At 39.6% G+C, this 13,608-nt stretch overlaps 1 pseudogene; it reads left to right on the top strand.

Annotated features, from left to right (window-relative positions):
• The first annotated feature begins 2,813 nt into the window (after positions 1 to 2,813).
• Positions 2,814 to 5,142, top strand: LOC126688694 (1-aminocyclopropane-1-carboxylate oxidase homolog 1-like; annotated as a pseudogene).
• The last annotated feature ends 8,466 nt before the right edge of the window (positions 5,143 to 13,608 follow it).

The following is a 13,608-nucleotide window of genomic DNA, read 5'->3' as shown; positions in this document are numbered from 1 at the left end:
GTGAATCAAAACTCAAAATGCAGTATAAATTTTCTCATAAAACTAATGAAATCAAAACAATAAAAGCAAAAAAAAAAAAAAAAAAAAAAAAAAAAAAAAAGATCTAACCCATCTGGGCTACTAGGTGCATGTCTTTGGTGGTAGAGGGGCGGAGAAGACAATGGAGGGCAATGGTGGTGATCTCTCTCCCTTGGTGAAGCAAGGGTGATTTCCCTTTCCCTCTCCTTCTTTCTATCTCTCCGTTTGATGAGAATGAACAAAATGGGTGAATGGCAAGGAAAAAATTGCAAACTAACACCAATTTCCAAACAATTTTGTTAGTTAGCAATGTTTTTAAACTATTTAGGAAACTAACATCTTGAGTCTCTTAGACTCGAGTTCACTGTAGCAACTCGAGCTTAAGAGACTTGAGATCAACGTGCTAGTAGTGAAAATCGAGTTTTACACACTCAATTTCCTTTCTTGTTGACCCACTGCTCTTCCTTTTCTTCATTCGTTGTTCTTTCTTTTCTTCCTCTGTTCTTCATTCTCTAGATCAACAGACCCAAATCAAACCCCAAGAACAAACCCCTTTGTTATTCATTCTCTACACCAACTAGACCCAAATCAAACCCTGAACAAACCCTTTCGTTCTTCATTCAGTTCGAGCTTTCGCCGCCTGGGTTTTAGTCCGAGCCGCCACCTGGGTTTAGTCCAAGCCGCTGCCTGGAGCCTTCTTCATGGTTTCCATTTTCCATCTTTGCTAGGTTTGTGTTTATCTCTTTGCTTTGTTTTGGACTTGTGTTTTTGATCTCTTTGTTGGGTTTGTGTTTCTATCACTTTACAAAACTTGAGCCTCAAAGGCTTGATTTAGCACAACAAATTCAAGTGTCTTAGACTCGAAATGTTAGTTTTCTAAATAGTTTGGAAATGTTGCTAACTAACGAAATTATTTGGAGATTGGTGTTAGTTTGCAATTTTTTCTGAATGACAATGGCCTCTATTTTGTTTAACTAAAACACTGAACACATATGGCCTTTTAATTTTTGTTTTTGTTTTTGTTTTTTTTTTAAATTTTTTTTTAAAAAATTTTTATGGGAGAACATGTGGCCTTTAGCTTTAAAAAAAAAAAAAAAAAAAAAAAACTAATGGTAAACGTTTTAAGGAAAATTAATTAGAAGTTAATGAATAAAAGTAATAAACCCTTTATGAAGGTATGCATAATATTGCATAACATGATCATTTAAGATGTATGTGATGCCAATAGAGTAGAAGAATTATGAATAAGTGCCTGAAAGCATCCCTATAAGAGTGTCCCACAAGCCTATAGAAGAATCTAGTTAATTTACGGTTTCATTGCAACCTAAGAAAAAAAATTAAAAATAGAGAAACTCATTCTGAACTCCAATTGGATCTCGTTGAGCACTTGTGGCAACGATATAACGAGTCATAAGATCATTTAATTTTAAGTTTTATTGCTCGCATTAATTTTTAAGTCTTTAGGCTTTATTGTAATTTTGAAATTTTTCGTCATTTATGTTAGTCTTATATAGGTAAAATTCGATGAAATTTGAAATTGATCAAATTAATGTTAATCTTGAAATTTATCAAGTCCTTTAAAAAAATATGACTGTGGGGCCAGAGAATTTGTGACCTTGACTCACTTTACATTAGGGCCCAAGGCCCGAGCCGAGGAGAGGCATTGTCGAGGACGTATAATGAAAGACTAAATTGCCTTGAGGCACAACCGATGATGATTCTGTTCTCGGCATCCTGTAGTGCCCCTAAAAGAAAGGGTGAGCACAGTGTAGGAGCGGCCCAAGTAAAAGGCTGCTAATGCTACAATAAAGAACTCTGCACCTGATAGGTTCATGCTCTTCGCCATGCTCTTCAGCTTTTACAACCACCCTCAACCACTCTAGGTATGGGTTGATGGGACAAGTCATAACCCTAGAAAGTTGAGCTTACACGTGAACACTGGAGAGAGGATAAATGCTAGTATAAAAAGGAAAGAGAAACAATACAGAAGGGGGGGGGGGGGGGGGGACAAATTGTCTCCCAAACCATGAAGCCCAAAAAAAAGGAAGGATAGTAAGAGCACGGAGCTCCATAAACTCCTTGGACGTGGTCCAATGACCGGAATCACCTAAGTCGCACCGGGAAAGGGCCTATTACGACCAACCATCGTTTGGTGACCAAGGCCTAGCCTTTCAAGCCCACGCTCTACAAATTATATTGTTTGGACCCTTAACGTGCGAACCCAATATCATTTTGGGATCGTTACAAACTGAGTCCTTACAATGACTATTGAGAAATATTACCATTAGAAAAATATGACCCTTAAAAAAAAGGCTATTAAGAAAATATAATTATTAAAAATTTTGAAAATGTTACCTTTGGAAAATTTAACAATATAACTTTTAGGAATTTGAAAAATATAGTTTTTGGAATGAATGAAGAAAGATTAAAAAAGAATAAAGAAAGATTAAAGAAATAATATTTATATGAGATGGAGAAAGGCAAGATTTAAGTACAGTAGTTATGTGTTGTCTTTTAGGTTTATATCTTAAGATTCTGTCATATGGATTTTCTTTTATGGAATGGAAGTGTATTTTTTAGTTAAGTAGCCATATAGTTCAAGCTTAAGTGAAGAACTTAAAAAACGTATTGTATCTAAATTTTGTCTTTTCAAAAAATAAGTAAAATATAAATGTTACTGTTTACTTTTCAAACCGTACAAAAATAGAGAGGAACTGGAGAAGCTAGAAAGTGTTGTAATTTAAAGAATTCAGTTTTCTATAAAAGTGCTTTGGAGCTTCTGATAACGCAACAATCTGCTGATGTGAAATATGTGGTTAGAAAGCAAAGTACATTATTTTGTTTGCAACATTATCTATGTAGTTTGTTGTGGTGATATAAGAAAATCTTTACTTCTTCTACCGCAACTTCAAGAAATCTTTTAAGAGGGTATCCCATCAAGGTCTTGTTGTACTGTAAGAGTCTTACAAAGAAAGAAGATGGTGGCAAATAGTACAGAAGAAAATGAGGCAGGGGACTCCAATTTCGATAGGAAAAGTGAGATACAAGCATTTGATGAATCAAAAACCAGAGTTAAGGGACTCCTGGACTCTGGAGTGACACAAATTCCCCGAATTTTCCACCGTGCACAATTAAGTCCTGATGATAGGTCAGGAAGTGATTACCAGTTCAGTATTCCTGTTATAGACCTTGAAGGCATCCATATCAACTCCATTTTACGTACTAAAGTCATTGACAAAGTTCGAGATGCATGAGAAAAATGAGGATTTTTCAGGTAGTTAATCATGGAATACCTGTTAATGTTCTGGATGAGATGATCAATGGAATGCAGAGGTTTCATGAGCAGGACACTGAGGTGAAGAAAGAGTTCTATTCGCGCGATTATGGAAAAAAAGTGCTCTATCTATCCAATTATGATCTGTACCAATCAGCAGCAGCTAATTGGAGGAATACATTTATTTGTTTTGCAGCACCTAATCCACCTGAACTGGAAGAACTGCCAGCAGTTTGTAGGTATGTGGTAAAACTAGTCTTAGTATTTTTTATGCATCATTAAATGATGGAACCCCTTTTATATATAGGGAGATCCGGAAGTGGCACTGAGCCATGAGCTCTTGGCATATACAGTCCTATATTTAGCTTCACAACCCTGGCTTCCAATCCACATTATTTACATGTTATCAGCCGGCTGAGACAATTGAGGCTTGCTCTTAAACATAATTGATTAGGCTATGTATAATATGGTATTTTTAAAGTCATGCATCTACAAAGTTCTACAATCAAGGAAAATTTATTTAGGCCAAAACACCTTTTTAAGTTATGAACTACCATGTCATAGATTTGCCTTTATCTTCTTCTAACTTCAATTTGACTTGTAATAACTCCTGTGGCTGTTTGTGCATCTATGATCTACCATGGAAGGCACATTGTAAATGAATACTCAAAGTGAGCAATAAACTTGGGGCTTACTCTATTTGAGCTACTATCTGAGGCTCTTGGGCTAAGCTCCAGCCACCTAAAAGACATGGATTGTGCTGAGGGGCTTCTCCTTCTAGGTAATTACTACCCGAAATGCTCCGAACCAGAACTGACTTTGGGCGCTAGCGTCCACACTGATGGCAGCTTCATTACCATACTGTTACAAGACCATGTAGGTGGCCTCCAAGTTCTACTTGAGAATCAATGGGTTAACGTTCCACCCATTCATGGAGCTTTGGTCGTCAATGTTGGAGATCTTCTCCAGGCAAGTCTATTTTATTTTGCTTTATTTATTTATTTTTATTAGTATCAAAATCAACTCATCATTGCCATTGTCATTGTCATCATCATCATCGCATTGTGGTTCCAGAGGCAAATGGGTATATATACTTTCTATCTTAAGGAAATATTATACTCCTAACATGATATAATCTAATTGTTTAATTGTACTGCAATATATATTTGATATTGTTAGTTTGCATCTGCAAGCTACTATGGATTTTAGAAATCATAGATTGTTCAATATTTCTGGTATAGAGTGGTCAAGTCTTCTGCAAGAGATTGTAACATTGTATTAGATTCAGAAACCAAATTTGAAGTAGATTATAAATGCATGCATCGATGATCAACATTAGTCCTGGTGAATGCTCCTTTTGTCACATAACATATTTGAGGAATTTAACATGGCAAATACAAATGAATTGCACAAAATTGTTTTGTGGTTCTGATTTCTAGTATTTGGGCAGCTCATCACAAACGACAAGTTCATTAGCGTTAATCACAGAGTATTAGCGAAGCATGTCGGGCCAAGAATTTCTGTGGCTACTTTTTTTAGACCCAATGCTCAGGCGAGCTCAAGAGTTTATGGACCAATCAAGGAGTTGTTATCAGAAGAAAATCCCCCATTGTACAGGGAGACTGATGCAAAAGAATATATGGCGCGCTACTTCTCAAAAGGGGTTGACGGGATCTCTCCGTTACAACATTTCAGGTTGTGAAGTTGTCAGCAAAGATTTAGATTCAACTTTGTAGATGGTAGAATTAGTCATGGTTCAAATTGTATGCGAATCTTTTGTTGTGTCTTCTTATAATGACTCTACAAGTCTACTATGCTTACTCAATAATACGGAAGAAATGTCAAACTTATATATCATGTATAAGTAATAAGTATAATGCATTATTACCAAGAAAAAAAAAACACACACACACACACACTGATTAGTTATTGAAATGACATTTGAGAGTTATGTTTAGACCCCTACAACGAATTGTTACCAATTTTAACAAGTTAATTCAATTAAATACTAGATAGTTAACTAGTCAAGATTCAAGCTCCATGATATTCATGTATAAAAGCATTCAAAGCAGTAAATAACAATCACACCCATGCAACAAAAATACCATTCTTCTGCAATTTTTTTTTTTTTTTGGGGTACATTTGAAGTGAGGAGGGAAATTCAAATCTTAGACATATCTGTTAAAAACACTCAAATATGTCATTGAGGTGCGGATCATTGGCACCCTTTTCTTCATTGGCGTTGCATTAAATATGTCTGTTGCAACATATATTCTTTTGGGGGCTTTTATTGTGGCTTCCTAACTTGATACCTTGCTATATTAGTGATTGTTAAATAGCAAATTTTTTGAATTAGAGATTGGCAAAACAAAATCATCCCAGGGCATAAGTGAGTAAAATATAATTAATTTTTTTTTTCAGTCTAAAATTTTGGTGTATAAGTTTACATGTGAACAAATAAACCGGCCAAGTGAGAAGTATCTATTCTTTATAAAAGAATCTCAGCACAATGTGAAAGCTAGTTTAGTCATTTGGCATTGTGATGCGGGATGCAAAAGCGTCAAGAAACAGAACACGTTACTTTTAGAAAACAAGAAACAAAACATGTTTGCTTTAGAAAATAACCTTGAATCCACGAGGGTTCCTTGAATTCATAAAGGTCCTTAAATCCACAAAGAGAAAGGATCAGGAATCCACCAAAAAATAGAAAGACAAAAGTCTGAATTTTATTAATTGAAAAATTATTTAAAAAACGTTTAAAGACTTAGGGGCCTATTTAAAGGCTCCGTAAAACTTGGTAGACAAGAAAATATATGTTAAAATAACTTCTAATTAATACCTAACCATAATATGAACCAAATTTAATTTAAAAAACATTAAAAGTACCTAAAAATAAGGAAATAAATACCCTAAACCTAAAATAACAAAAAATACATAAAAATACCAAATATAACAAATTACGTAAATTAATTTGAAAATTCTGTCCTACATCACATTGTTTGAGGATGTAATTTAGCATTGGTCAGGGCTGACTCAATGCATGATGCAATTAAGGCAACCACCTAAGGCCCCAAATTTTAGCAATAGAAATATCTCTTTGCCATTGTGAGATTAATTAGGCCTTAAATATTAACCAATAAAAGTAAAAGGAAGCCCTCAAATTTAAGTAATAGAGATATTTCTTTACCATTGAGAGTATTAATTAAACCCCAAATATTAACCAATAAATTGAAAGTATTATTAATTTTTATATAAAAAATTAGGAAAAAAAAGAAGAAAAAACATTGAATGTGCAACTAAAGTGTTCGATTCTCTATGTGAGTCATTAATCTCCCACACCTAGAATCTGAAATATCACCCTCTCCCTCTCTTTCAACAAAAAAAAAATCAAAAGATAAAAATAAAAAAATAAAAATCAAACCTCAAATATTTTTAATGAATTGTTGGAGAGTGACTTTTTCATACGTTTCTTAGCAGCACATTGGACCCTCCTCTCCGTTGAGCGTTGCCCTCCTTCAGGTTTTTGCACTTCTCTAAAATGTCTTATTCTTGCTTACTTATGTCATTGTTTGGTTCTTACTACTTTGTTTTATTTTCTTAGAGTGTTTACTTGGTTGTTTGATACTTGTTTCACTGTGAAGCTTTAACCTTCTGACAAAGCATAGGCGTGTCAAATTGGGTTGGGCTAGGGTCTTGGGGACATGTGGTAGCATAGTAATCTCCAACCACTCATCACTACATATCTCTTAGGTTTATTTTATTTTATTATTATTTTAGTCAAAAAAAGTTTTTATTTTTTAAATAAAATTTTACTTTCAATTTGTTCTTTGTTTCTATGTATATATTTATATATATTTGTAGGGACACGACTCTTAAACGGCCCAATAACGACGTTGAGCTCGCGCGTGAAAGATCCCCCACAATAATATTTGTAGAGAGTGGGCTTGAAAGGCTAGCGTTGGGTCACGAGGCGTTAGTACAGGCCGGACCTTAGATAAACCTAGATTAGAAAAAGGCTTTAGTCTGGATATCCAAGCCCAATAGCTTTATAAATTGAGGGATTGGACTCCTCAGATCATGTCCGAGGAGCACTAGTGTTTTTCTCCGGTTATCCGGCGGTGACTTTTTCGTGGTGGTTTACATATATTGTCCGGTTATTCTCATTCCTAGAGTTTTTTCCCAGGAAAATGAGATGGGGCTCCCTTCCTAATTAGTTTACCTTTCCTTTTATACTAGCCTACGTTTGTTGTCCCTCGTCCACGTGTAGGGTCAGTTTTTCCAGGACTGATATTTGTCCCGTCAATCCCATCCCAGCATTGTTGGGCATGGTGAATAAAGCCTAAGAATCCGGTTCTGTTAGGTGCAATGTCATATCAATGAGGGGTATTGAGGACAACTGTCCTGAGATATTTTAGAACTTCTTATGGATTTTTTCTTATAGCTCTCTTTTACCCCTTTTGTCAAGGGAGCTTTGGGCTTGCCGAGGACTAAACCGTTCTCGGCTGCATATCTGGGCCATGACTTTCTTCAGCTTGGGCTTACGGGCTCCCCACGAGCAAATGGGCCTGGACCATAAACTACCGGGCCCCACAATAGCCCCTCAAAACCCTGCTGTCCAACATCTTGGTTGGAAAGGTGGGTTTTGGTAATGCTGAGCCTTTATTGTGGCTCATTCATTTCAGCCCTTGAAGGACGCGGGTAACTCTTCACATGCCCAAGGAATGTACCGGTCCACGAGCTGTTCCCCTTGATTTGCGCACGTTGCCCTTATGTCGTTTGGGTATTCAAGGCGCGTTTTTAATATCCTCCCTTTACGATGCCTCCTAGATCTGACGGTTATGGATGGTGTGGGAGAACGAAACGGCGCATTCTTATTTGTAGGTTTCCCTGGGGATCTGAACGGGTTATGCACCCTTTTCTTCGTCCCTTATATAAAGAGAGAAGACAAAAGGTGATTCTCTCATATCAGAATCCCCCAGGCTTTTCCCAGAGTTCACTTCTTCCCTCTGGTTATCCCCTATCCATTAATACGTTCACCATAGTAGTCAGCCATGAATAAACCATTCCTTTCCCAGAAATGCCATGTCCTATTAAAACTTGAGATGGCTCAGTCAGGGCAAGGATGGTGGAGACTCAAGATTTGTCTCCCCTTCCTTTTAGCCAAAATCCGAAGCAGGGACTCGTCACATCTCACTTTCGGTGTGACTGAGTCGAAAACATCCATTATTACCACCGTCCACTCTCTCACGAGCATATCTAACATGGCGCCAGCGTGTTAGGAGTCAGGATTGGGGCAGGGACTAAGTGCCCCTGCTTCTTCCTCTCTTCTTTCACTGGCGCCCCCCTTTGCCTCTCTTTCTTCTTCTTTCCACCACCAGATCCGTCCTGGTGCTTTTCCTTTTCCCTCTTTTGCTCTTTTCTCTTTCTTTTCATCTCTTCTCTCTTCTTCTCCTCCTTCTTACTCATGTCCTCCATCTTCTTCATTCATCTCCTACATCTTCTACTCATGTCATGCATCTTCTTTTTCCTTTGCGCTCTTTGCTGACAAGAGCTTGCTGAAGTGCTTCCATGTGTTCCAATTCTTCTTCCTTCTCCTTCATCTTTTTCTAAAGAAGGTTCTTCTCCTGATTTGAGCAGTATTGAGGCAGAGATTGGAGGGACTTTGAAGGCGAGTTTAAAAGACAATTGACCGTTTACTGATCTATATTGCGGATGCTATTGCTGCTTCAGCAATTCATTTTTTTTTTTTTGTATAGGCTTGTTTAAGCCCTTCTATGTACGTTGTAATAATTTTTCATATTAATAAAAGTTATTGTTATTCTACTTCGCATGTTCTGTTTATATGTTTTAATAAATTTGCAAACACTGCTCGGCACAATAGTATAGCATTTGAATCAATGACAACTAAGGCCAAAATATTTGCTAATAAAAAGATTCCACCATAACTCTAACAGAATTTCTTAACATAGCAATGCCGACCAGGGAGGGACGACACTTACCTCCAAATTAGCCAAGATGAGGACTGAGTATTCGATACGGTGTAAGGAATAACTATCCGAGGACATGCCATCCGCAAAACGAACATTTTCCTTAGGCTATTGAATTAGGGGGTCATTTTGCCATCCTAACATACTGGCCTTAACATTTTACAGTATTTGAGCCGAGGACTTTCCCGTCCGAGTACTTGGCGTTCCCATAGGCTGGAGTACGAGAACCATGCAAGGTCTTGGTTCTGTCCAAAACTTTTTTAGAGTACTTGGTTTCCCCATAGGCTTGAGTCCGAGGACCATGCAATGCCTTGGTTCTGTCTAAAACTTTTTAGAGTACTTGGTTTTCCCATAGACTTGAGTCCGAGGACCATGCAATGCCTTGGTTCTGTCCAAAACTTTTTTAGAGTACTTGGTTTTCCCATAGACTTGAGTCCGAGGACCATGCAAGCCCTAGGTTCTGTCCAAAACTTTTATGTCCTTGGTTTCCCCATAGGCTTGAGTCCGAGGATCATACAAGTCCTATGTTCTGTCCAAGACTTATGTTTTTTCTTTCATGTACTTGGTTTTCCCATAGACTTGAGTCCGAGGACCATACAAGTCCTAGGTTCTGTCCAAAACTCTTCGAGTTCAGATTCTCCCTTTCATCAGGCATTTCATAAGGCGCCGAGCAGGGGTTGTCCTCGGCAACGGCTATTTCTCGGCGTGGGCCGCAGTCCCTGAGCCCTCACGCAAAGCGGGCCTAGGCCGCGAATCCACTTAGCCCATGAATTAAGAGATATTTCTGCAACCTCTGGCCACGCGGTACTCTCTGATGTCACAATGATCGAGGTGCGCCTTTACGAGGCTTCTTTAATCTTGTGGTTGCAGTTGATGTTGGAAGTTGAGCCAGAACTGTTTTGTCTGTAGCGTACCTTGGGATGCTACGTGAGTTGACTGCCACCACCTTATCTTTTCAAATAAACAGGAGGGAGAGAAAGTTGCCTTATATACGCACAAATCCTTCAGTTTTCTCCCATATCATAACTCCCACATCCGGAGCTCTCCTCCCTTAGCACAACATGTTTAAGGCAAGGGTTGGGAAGAAAGAACACTCTCCGTCGCAGAAGCACCGTGTCCTCATGAGACTCAAAGTAGTAAGGTATGGGCACAGGAAGCATAAGTTCAGGAGAACACTCCATTTCGACCGAGGGGGAAGGGGATCTCTCCCTCTTTTAGTCAAAATCCGAAGCAGGTTCTGTTCATGCCATAATTTTGGTATGTCAGAAGAAAGATTTTCCGCCATCAGCGCCTCTGCTTTGCGGCAGACGAATATTTAGAGAAAGCCCCTCAACTTCCAACTCCCTGCACCTTTCCTTCAGCGGTGTCAGGCTCAAGTTAGGTCTCTTTTGCTGTTTGAGTTGTGGGCATGTGAAAGCATGGAGGAAGAACAAGGTCTCGGAGCTGTAACCAACTTCTCCTCTGATCTACTTCCTCGGCTTTATCTTATTCTCTTGTATCTTCCTTTCTTTTTGGTTATGTAGTGAGCTTTTGACACAAACTGATTCCAGCTTTTCATTGTACGCTGTACTATTTCTTTGTTTTGGTGAAAATAGAAATTTATTTACATGTTTTGAGTACTGATATTTTGGCAACACTACTTCGTGAATGGGTATGCCCTATGTGTGCGTTTCTTCAAGAATATTTAGAGCAAAATAGCTTGAAACATAATCTAACTAACTCCAATTTACCAATACTACCAGGCATTATATCGATAATTCATAGTAAATCAAACTTAGGAAACTAACCGGGATAACAGTTGAATATTCTGTGATAGGCGCGTGAATACCGTCCAAGGCTGATAATCTCTAAATAATCCATCCGAGCAATCGACTGGGAAGTAGGGAACTCCGATGGTGCTTTTGTGTACTTGGTTTCCCCATAGGCTTGAGTCCGAGGACCATACAAGGCCTAGGTTCCGTCCAAAACTTATGGTTTTTATTGTGTGTACTTGGTTTCCCCATAGGCTTGGGTCCGAGGACCATACAAGGCCTTGGTTCTGTCCAAAACTTGTAAGATTTCTTTTTTGTACTTGGTTTCCCCAGAGGCTTGGGTCCGAGGACCATGCAAGGCCTTGGTTCCGTCCAAAGCTTGTAAGATTTCTTTTTTGTACTTGGTTTCCCCAGAGGCTTGGGTCCGAGGACCATGCAAGACTTTGGTTCTGTCCAAAACTTGTAAGGTTTCTTTTTTGTACTTGGTTTCCCCAGAGGCTTAGGTCCGAGGACCATACAAGGCCTTGGTTCTGTCCAAAACTTGTAAGGTTTCTTTTTTGTACTTGGTTTCCCCAGAGGCTTGGGTCCGAGGACCATACAAGGCCTTGGTTCTGTCCAAAACTTGTAAGGTTTCTTTTTTGTACTTGGTTTCCCCAGAGGCTTGGGTCCGAGGACCATACAAGGCCTTGGTTCTGTCCAAAACTTGTAAGGTTTCTTTTTTGTACTTGGTTTCCCCAGAGGCTTGGGTCCGAGGACCATACAAGGCCTTTGTTCTGTCCAAAACTTGTAAGGTTTCTTTTTTGTACTTGGTCTCCCCAGAGGCTTGGGTCCGAGGACCATACAAGGCCTTGGTTCTGTCCAAAACTTGTAAGAATTCTTGTTTGTACTTGGTTTCCCCATAGGCTTGGGTCCGAGGACCATGCAAGGCCTTGGTTCTGTCCAAAACTTGTAAGAATTCTTGTTTGTACTTGGTTTCCCCATAGGCTTGGGTCCGAGGACCATGCAAGGCCTTGGTTCTGTCCAAAACTTGTAAGAATTCTTGTTTGTACTTGGTTTCCCCATAGGCTTGGGTCCGAGGACCATGCAAGGCCTTGGTTCTGTCCAAAACTTGTAAGATTTCTTTTTTTGTACTTGGTTTCCCCATAGGCTTGGGTCCGAGGACCATGCAAGGCCTTGGTTCTGTCCAAAACTTGTAAGATCTCTTGTTTGTACTTGGTTTCCCCATAGGCTTGGTTCCGAGGACCATGCAAGGCCTTGGTTCTGTCCAAAACTTGTAAGATTTCTTTTTTGTACTTGGTTTCCCCATAGGCTTGGGTCCGAGGACCATGCAAGGCCTTGGTTCTGTCCAAAACTCGTAAGATTTCTTTTTTGTACTTGGTTTCCCCATAGGCTTGGGTCCGAGGACCATGCAAGGCCTTGGTTCTGTCCAAAACTTGTAAGAATTCTTGTTTGTACTTGGTTTCCCCATAGGCTTGGGTCCGAGGACCATACAAGGCCTTGGTTCTGTCCAAAACTTGTAAGAATTCTTGTTTGTACTTGGTTTCCCCATAGGTTTGGGTCCGAGGACCATACAAGGCCTTGGTTCTGTCCAAAACTTGTAAGATCTCTTGTTAAGTAATAATTAATTTTTTTTTTTATCATTTATTTTTCGCAGGTTAACCCCTAGGCCAGGGAGGGGAGAGTTGGCTCGAGGCCGGAAGCCCCTAGAGCTGCCCGCGCCGTTAGCAGTGCAAGGCGTAGCCCCTAGCAGAAGCTTATGGCGGAGCAACGACTGCATGTCGCCGGAGATGGGAAAAACTCGTGAATCTCTGCTTGCTAGAAAACTGACTCATGCGCCACCCGTGCCAACGCGCAAGCCCTTCCCCACAGACGACGCCAATTGTAGGGACACGACTCTTAAACGGCCCAACAACGACGTTGAGCTCGCGCGTGAAAGATCCCCCACAATAATATTTGTAGAGAGTGGGCTTGAAAGGCTAGCATTGGGTCACGGGGCGTTAGTACAGGCCGGACCTTAGATAAACCTAGACTAGAAAAAGGCTTTAGTCTGGATATCCAAGCCCAATAGCTTTATAAATTGAGGGATTGGACTCCTCGGATCATGTCCGAGGAGCACTAGTGTTTTTCTCCGGTTATCCGGCGGTGACTTTTTCGTGGTGGTTTACATATATTGTCCGGTTATTCTCATTCCTGGAGTTTTTTCCCAGGAAAATGAGATGGGCTCCCTTCCTAATTAGTTTACCTTTCCTTTTATACTAGCCTACGTTTGTTGTCCCTCGTCCACGTGTAGGGTCAGTTTTTCCAGGACTGATATTTGTCCCGTCAATCCCATCCCAGCATTGTTGGGCATGGTGAATAAAGCCTAAGAATCCGGTTCTGTTAGGTGCAATGTCATATCAATGAGGGGTATTAAGGACAACTGTCCTGAGATATTTTAGATCTTCTTATGGATTTTTTCTTATAGCTCTCTTTTACCCCTTTTGTCAAGGGAGCTTTGGGCTTGCCGAGGACTAAACCGTCCTCGGCTGCATATCTGGGCCATGACTTTCTTCAGTTGGGCTTGCGGGCTCCCCACGAG

The sequence above is a fragment of the Quercus robur genome, chromosome 6, assembly GCF_932294415.1.
Source record: "Quercus robur chromosome 6, dhQueRobu3.1, whole genome shotgun sequence".
NCBI lineage: Eukaryota > Viridiplantae > Streptophyta > Magnoliopsida > Fagales > Fagaceae > Quercus > Quercus robur.
Note: the sequence above shows the minus strand (reverse complement) of the source record. Positions and strands in the feature narration are given on the sequence as shown.